Raw genomic sequence first — 6361 nt, forward strand, 5'->3', positions numbered from 1 at the left:
CCCCCCCGACCCCCCCCCACAAAAAGCCTAGGGTAGAGGCCTCAGACAGGGTTTTGCTAAATTGACTAGGGCCTAAATTGCTGAGGCTGGCCTTGAATTTGATCCTTTTGCCTCAGCCTCCCAAATCACTGGGATCACAGGCTTGTGCCACCACCATGCTGGCTTCCAGCCTTCTTTTGTTGGAAAGGTGGGGCTGGGTTCCCTCTGCCCTTTTTTTTTTTTTTTTTTTGTGGTGTTGGGGATTGAACTCAAGGCCTTGTGAGGCAAGCACTCTACCAACTGAGCTATATCCCCAGCACCCTCCTGCCTTCCCTTCTGCTGGTGATCTCCAGGGCAGCAGTCAATTCTGGAACCCAGAGGAAGGGTCCCATGGACCCTGGAAAAGGTGGATGGCAAAGAGCATCCCTGTGTCCTAGAGCCCCCTTCACCTGCATCTCCAGCAGCTGAAGCCCCACCTGTTAGGACTGCCAGAGCTAGTGGAGAGAAATGGGCTTTGAGTTAGGGAGTCAGCAGGAACCCCAGCCAAGCTACTTCCTAGCTTCTCCACAACTGGGCAAATGCCTCGACCTTTGTGAGGTTCCTTTTCCTCACCTGGGAGCAAGGGCTAGTAATGCTCATCTAGCAGGACCAAAGGAGCCACTCAGCTAGTTGCTGGAAGGGGTGGCAGTTTGCATATCTAAATATTAGTTCCACCCCCACCCACAGAAGCTCTGGCTTCAGGTGTCCCAGTAGTCTCCCTGCCCCCTCCTGGACTCCACTGACTCTCTGCAATTCTGTCATTAATATTTCATTTCTTTAGCAAAGGCTTTTTGTTCTCGGGACATGGCTATTCACTCAGAGAAAAGAAACCTCTCCGTGTTCCTTTGTACAAGAGGATTCCTTCAGCCTTTTTTGAGAGCAGAGACTTAGAAGTCAAAATAGAAAAAGGTAACTTGGGACCCAGCCATCAAAAAGGTCTGAGTTCGACTTCTGCCTCTGTCTTGTTCTTCCTGATCTTGTGCAAGTGACCCAAATTCTGCGAACCCCCATCCCCAAAATATGAATAATAAGACCTACAGTTAATGATGTCCTTGCAAAGATTTAATACTAACTGGGAAGTTCCTGGGCCAAATGGGTCCCTCCCTAACAATGTTTTTTTCCTCACCTGACACTATGGGGATCTGGTTTTTGGCTGTACCTGAATTTGTCCACAGGTATGGCTTGTTCTGAACACACACGTGTGCACACACGCACACACCTACACTGGTGGACCAGCAGATGCACTGCAGGAAGCTGGAGCTCTCTTTCCCTCCTCCCTGCCCTGCTCCTGGTGGCTGCAGCTTCTCCACGTTCTGCAGTGCTGGAAAAGGAAATTACAGAACAGATTGCAATTAAGAGGGATTGGGGGGTGGGGGGAGACAGAGGCCCTAAAATGCAGCTTGACTGAGCGCTAAACTGTGTTTTTGCCCCGAGCCAATCAGGAGCCTCTGACAGGAGCCTGTTCCCACTTACAAATCTAATTGCAGGAGGTGTGGCTGTGGTGGCCCTAGGAGCATCAAGAGAAGGGGGCTTCCATCCCCTCTAGGAGGGCAGCTAGCAGACCGCTGCTTGCTTGTTGCTTTCAAAGTCACAGAGCCACACAGGAAGGGAGGTGGGGAGCAGAGGTCTTGGGGCCTAGGAAAACCCAGACTCCAGAATTTCAGCCAGTTTATCTTAATAGGTACCAATGCACTGTACATTCATAATCTTCTCTAAGCCTCTTGACAACTACACAAAATGACAATTACTTCATTTTACAAATGTGAAACTGAGGTACAGTGTCCTAATATATGTTAGGTATTACCCTAGGTCTAAGAACTTTATTTACATTATCACTTTTCTTAAACCTGCCTGCTGCCAGTGTAGTGGCGCATGCCTGTGATCCCAGTGACCCAGGAGGCTGAGGCAGGAGGATTACAAATTCAAGGCCAGTCTCAGCAATTTAGCAAGACACTTATTAATTTAGTGAGACCCTGTCTTAAAACAAATAAACTAACTAAATAAGTAAAAAGGACTGGGAATACAGCTCAGTGTTCAATTCCCAGTACCAAAACAAACAAAAAAATCCAACTCCCTCCTACTATATCCCATTTTACAGATGAAGAGGCACAACTCAAAGAGAGGAAGTAACTTGCCCAAGGTCACAGAGCTGATTTATAGATAAGCTAGGGTTGAACTTGGGTCTCTGTGACTCCAGAGGATACACATTTTAATTGTACTGCACTGTGCCTCCATTAAGTCCTGGGCAGAAATGCCAGATTTATTGAGAAACAAAACAAACCTTAAATCTAAATTTTAGATAAACAATGAGTTTCTTGAGTATTACAACAATATCCCAAATATTGCATGAGATACATTTGAATTAAAATCTATTCATTGTTGATCTGAAATTTGAGCAGAACTGAGTGTCCTGTGATTATCTGGCAACCTTAGACCTTCTTTCTCCTCCTGCCCCTGGCTCCCTTCTCCTATGCCAACAACTTGCCCTTAAAGGTGGGGCCCTTTGGGAGCAGGGGTGCTGCTGTATCTCTAGATTGCTGAAGGGGTAAACAAACCCTTCAGCAGCAGAGGCACAGTCCTGGGTCTCTGTCAACTTTGCTGCCTACTCTATGACTTTGTTTTTTTTTTAAGAGAATTTTTTTTAATATTTATTTTTTAGTTTTCGGCGGACACAACATCTTTGTATGTGGTGCTGGGGATTGAACCCAGGCCGCACTCGTGCCAGGCGAGCGCGCTACCGCTTGAGCCACATCCCAGGCCCTACTCTGTGACTTTGGGTAAGACTTTCCCCTCTTTGAACCCTCTCACAAGACCACCCAATATCTGGTCCTAAGTAACTGCCCACCCTAACTTTCCTAACGTTTTCCCTTTTTCCTGTGTGTGGGGTTGTACCTGTGTGAAATCTATGGGTATTCTGCTGTGAGGACAGAAGACACCCAACACCCGGGACAGGGAGCTCCAGGCAGGCAGTGGTGCTGCTCAGAGGAGACATCTGGTGTGGAGGGATGTGGGGAGGAGGCTGAGCAGGAGAACTTGGGAGGCTGGGAGTGGAGACTGCCAGGAAATAGGCTATTGAGTTGTTTTTTTTTTTTGGTCAGTGGTGGGTTTGGCCTGGGTTGGAGGCCCCCAACACTCCCCTGCACGTAAAGGCTGTGTGAGCTTGGCAAATTCCTTGATTGAGGGAAATGGCTCTGCTTCCTCAACTGCAAAGAGCAACCCATGCTGCCACGATCCATGTACAGTGCCTCGTATGCAGGAGGCACAAAAAGGGAGCTATCGCTGCTGCTGCTGGGGGCATTAACATCATATTCATCCTTCTGAAATCAGCCCCTCCAGAAAGGCTACCCTCTGCAAGGGCGGGCCAAGCCATCCGGGCCCTCTCCCCGAGCTTCCACAAAGAGTACACCTCATTCTGGGCTGCCTTCATTTCAGCTGCATTTTATTTGTCGCGTTTTTGACAGACGTCTAAATTATACATTGAGTTTTCCACATGACCAAACACCACGTCCCTTCCTTTGATTATCATTTTCAAAAGGGACTATAAAAAAAGAACCTTTCGATGGATCAGACTGAACCCTGAAACCACATGGAGTGCAGAACTAAAAATAAAAGGAAGTAAGAAGCGGCCCCTGAGAAGGAAAGGAAAGAGAAATCAAAGCACACGGTGATGGGAATCGAGAGACGAGTCCTGGTGAGGGTGGCACGGTGTCACCCTCCAGGCCAGGCCGGATAAGGAGCAGACGACAGTGAGGGTGGGGCACAGAGTGGCACAAAAATAGCCACCACTTTAGTCTGGAGGGGAATAAAGAAATTCATCAAAAGCCAGGGAAGAGAGAAGTGGAGATGGAGGAGGAGGGAGGACAGGGACAGGACTTGTCACCCCCGCAGCTACCCTCGCTGCGGACTTCTCTAACCCTGGCATGGTGCTCACTGCTGGCATAATCGCTGACTTTCAGCTGTGCACCGGCATGTTCCCCAGCTCAGCCCACATCAATGACACCCTTGTTTCCATAGTAACCAAGGGAGAACGAAGGGGAAAGGGTGCATTGCACTGGGCGCAGGGAATCCAGCCAAAAGCAGCCTCAAGGGGTGGGTGGAGAGGAGGGGAGGACTCAGTTTTTCCCACAGCTGATTTGAGCACACACTATGGCCCGCCTGGGCCTTGCCTGCCCTCTGGCCCCAGCCTTCAACCCTGCACATTCAGATGCAGCAACCCAGCAATCCTGCCGAGAGCAAAAGTCTTACTAAGGCTCACTGGGGTGGGGGTGGGAGTGGGGAGAGGGGTATCCCCTTTCTATCTTCAGATTCTGTCTTCTGGTCATGGCCACAGGGGGCAGGGAGGTGGCGCTGGGGAGAGAAAAGGGGACTTTAAAAGCATATTGTTTTTCCAAACGGGAGCTTTCAAACTCTGCATTTTCCAGGCTCCTCTCATCTACCCTCTGAACCTCGGGAGGGTTCAACAGGGCTCACAGGGAAGATGAAAGCATGTGACATCACCATGTGTTTCTAGCTGAAAGCAAATGGGAACATTCACAGAGGCTGTTATCAGAGCAGGGCAAGCGGCTTCTGCCTGCTCTTTGGGTCTGGGGAGCGCTTTTCAGAACAGTTCCTGAAGTTGGTGGTAAGAGACCAGAAACATTTTGCAGACTGTCCACCGCCAGAGTCAAAGTTCCCTATTGAAGTGCTCCAAAACTGCAGACCTCAAAGGAGGCATTTTGCCCTTCAGAGGACATCCCTGGTGTACTATTTGGAAGAAAAAACAACTTTCAAGGGTCGGGGTCACATTTCCAGCCTGCCAGAAGTGGCATTTCCAATTCCTCCTGGTTCTGTTTTGCTACTCTTCAAAGTGAGAGAGGAGCTTGGGAGAGCCAGAGAAGTCAGTCGCGGGAGCCGAGGATGCAGGGAAAGCTGGCTCAGTGGTTAAACAACCTCACCTTTTGTTCTGCAAGCCCTTCCAGGTCTTTCCACAGCCACCTCAGGACATCTTTTCCCAGATGTCTTTGTTAATGGCTTTCACTCTAGACAGCCTTTGAAACTGGCCAGGCTTCTGTCTCTCCTGCCTGACTCTTGTCCGGAAAAAGCTGGGTACACAGGGTTGGGGGCTGCAGCGGCCCTTGGCCCTTTTCTGTCTGCTCACGTGCCGTGGTTGTTTTGGAAAGGGCCACCTCCCAGGATGAGAAGGCAGCTGGCCTCCAGGACCCACCAGGCACTGGACAGTCTCTTATTCATTCTCAGAAACCCCTGAGTGGAGGTCCAGAACAGAGTTGAATTCAGGAGTGGGACCGGGCTCTGGCCTGCTTTCCCATGCTGGAAGCGGGGGTTTCCAAAGGCTCAGGGAAACAAGCTCCTTTTGCAACACAGGGCAGGAGAGGCTTCTGCCATTCCTCTCCAATCAATCAGCAGAAGACACATTTTACTGGAGAGGGGCAGGGGAGACCAGCAGCTGGGTGACTGGCTTCCTTGGGCATGACCCTCACCATCACACACCCATGTCCTTCCCAGCAGACCCCTCCACCCATGTGCATCCCACACCTCGTTGCCAGCACTGTAAAAATTGATCTCTTTGCAAAATTGATCTGCCTGGCTTTTCTCGGTGGAGCAGGTTCATGGTAAAGCTGCATTTATTTTTAAAATCTGATAGCAGCTGCCTATTGTGATCATTTAAACACAGAATTCTTTGAGCTTTAGAAATCCCTTCTATAGGAGGGCCATGGAGAAGCCAGCTAATCTCAGAGTCGGCTGCTCACTGCTCCACTGAACTGGAGAAAGCCTGTTTATGCTAGCCTGAGCCCTTGATGTGAGGGCTTTTTAAGGACCTTGTAATTTTTCTGGAATTAAACCTCCCACCTCTCCTTACATTCCAGATGTCATTACAGTCAAAAGTCATAAGAATTGCTTCCCTGTGTGGCTGACTTGGGGTGGGGGCATGTTTCTGTAGTGACTTGTCTGCAAGGATTTTTTTTCCTGTCCAAAGGGTGAAGATTACATACAGTTTCCCACCTGCATGACAAGATGGTTTAATCATCTGCTGTCCTTCCCCCTCCCTGATTCAGTCTGCTGGACAGACTGAAGCCCTGGCTCAGTTGGTGATGGCAGAAATCACCAACCAGCACCAGCCAACACTATGCTTCCCGACCACAAGGGTGGGGGTGGGGCGGGGGAAGGACAGGTCAGTAAATAAATTAACTCAGCATAAGCAGCTTCTTCCTTTTTTTCTTATCTTTTTTTTTTTTTGAAAGAAAAAAAGCCCACTGGAATTGTCTAAACTGCAATGCAATCTCTTGCTCATTTAAAAGATCTCATTTTCTAATCATGTGCTTTGAGACATTTAATACTATTTCAA

Source organism: Marmota marmota, unplaced genomic scaffold (assembly GCF_001458135.2).
Source record: "Marmota marmota marmota unplaced genomic scaffold, marMar, whole genome shotgun sequence".
Taxonomy (NCBI): Eukaryota; Metazoa; Chordata; class Mammalia; order Rodentia; family Sciuridae; genus Marmota; species Marmota marmota.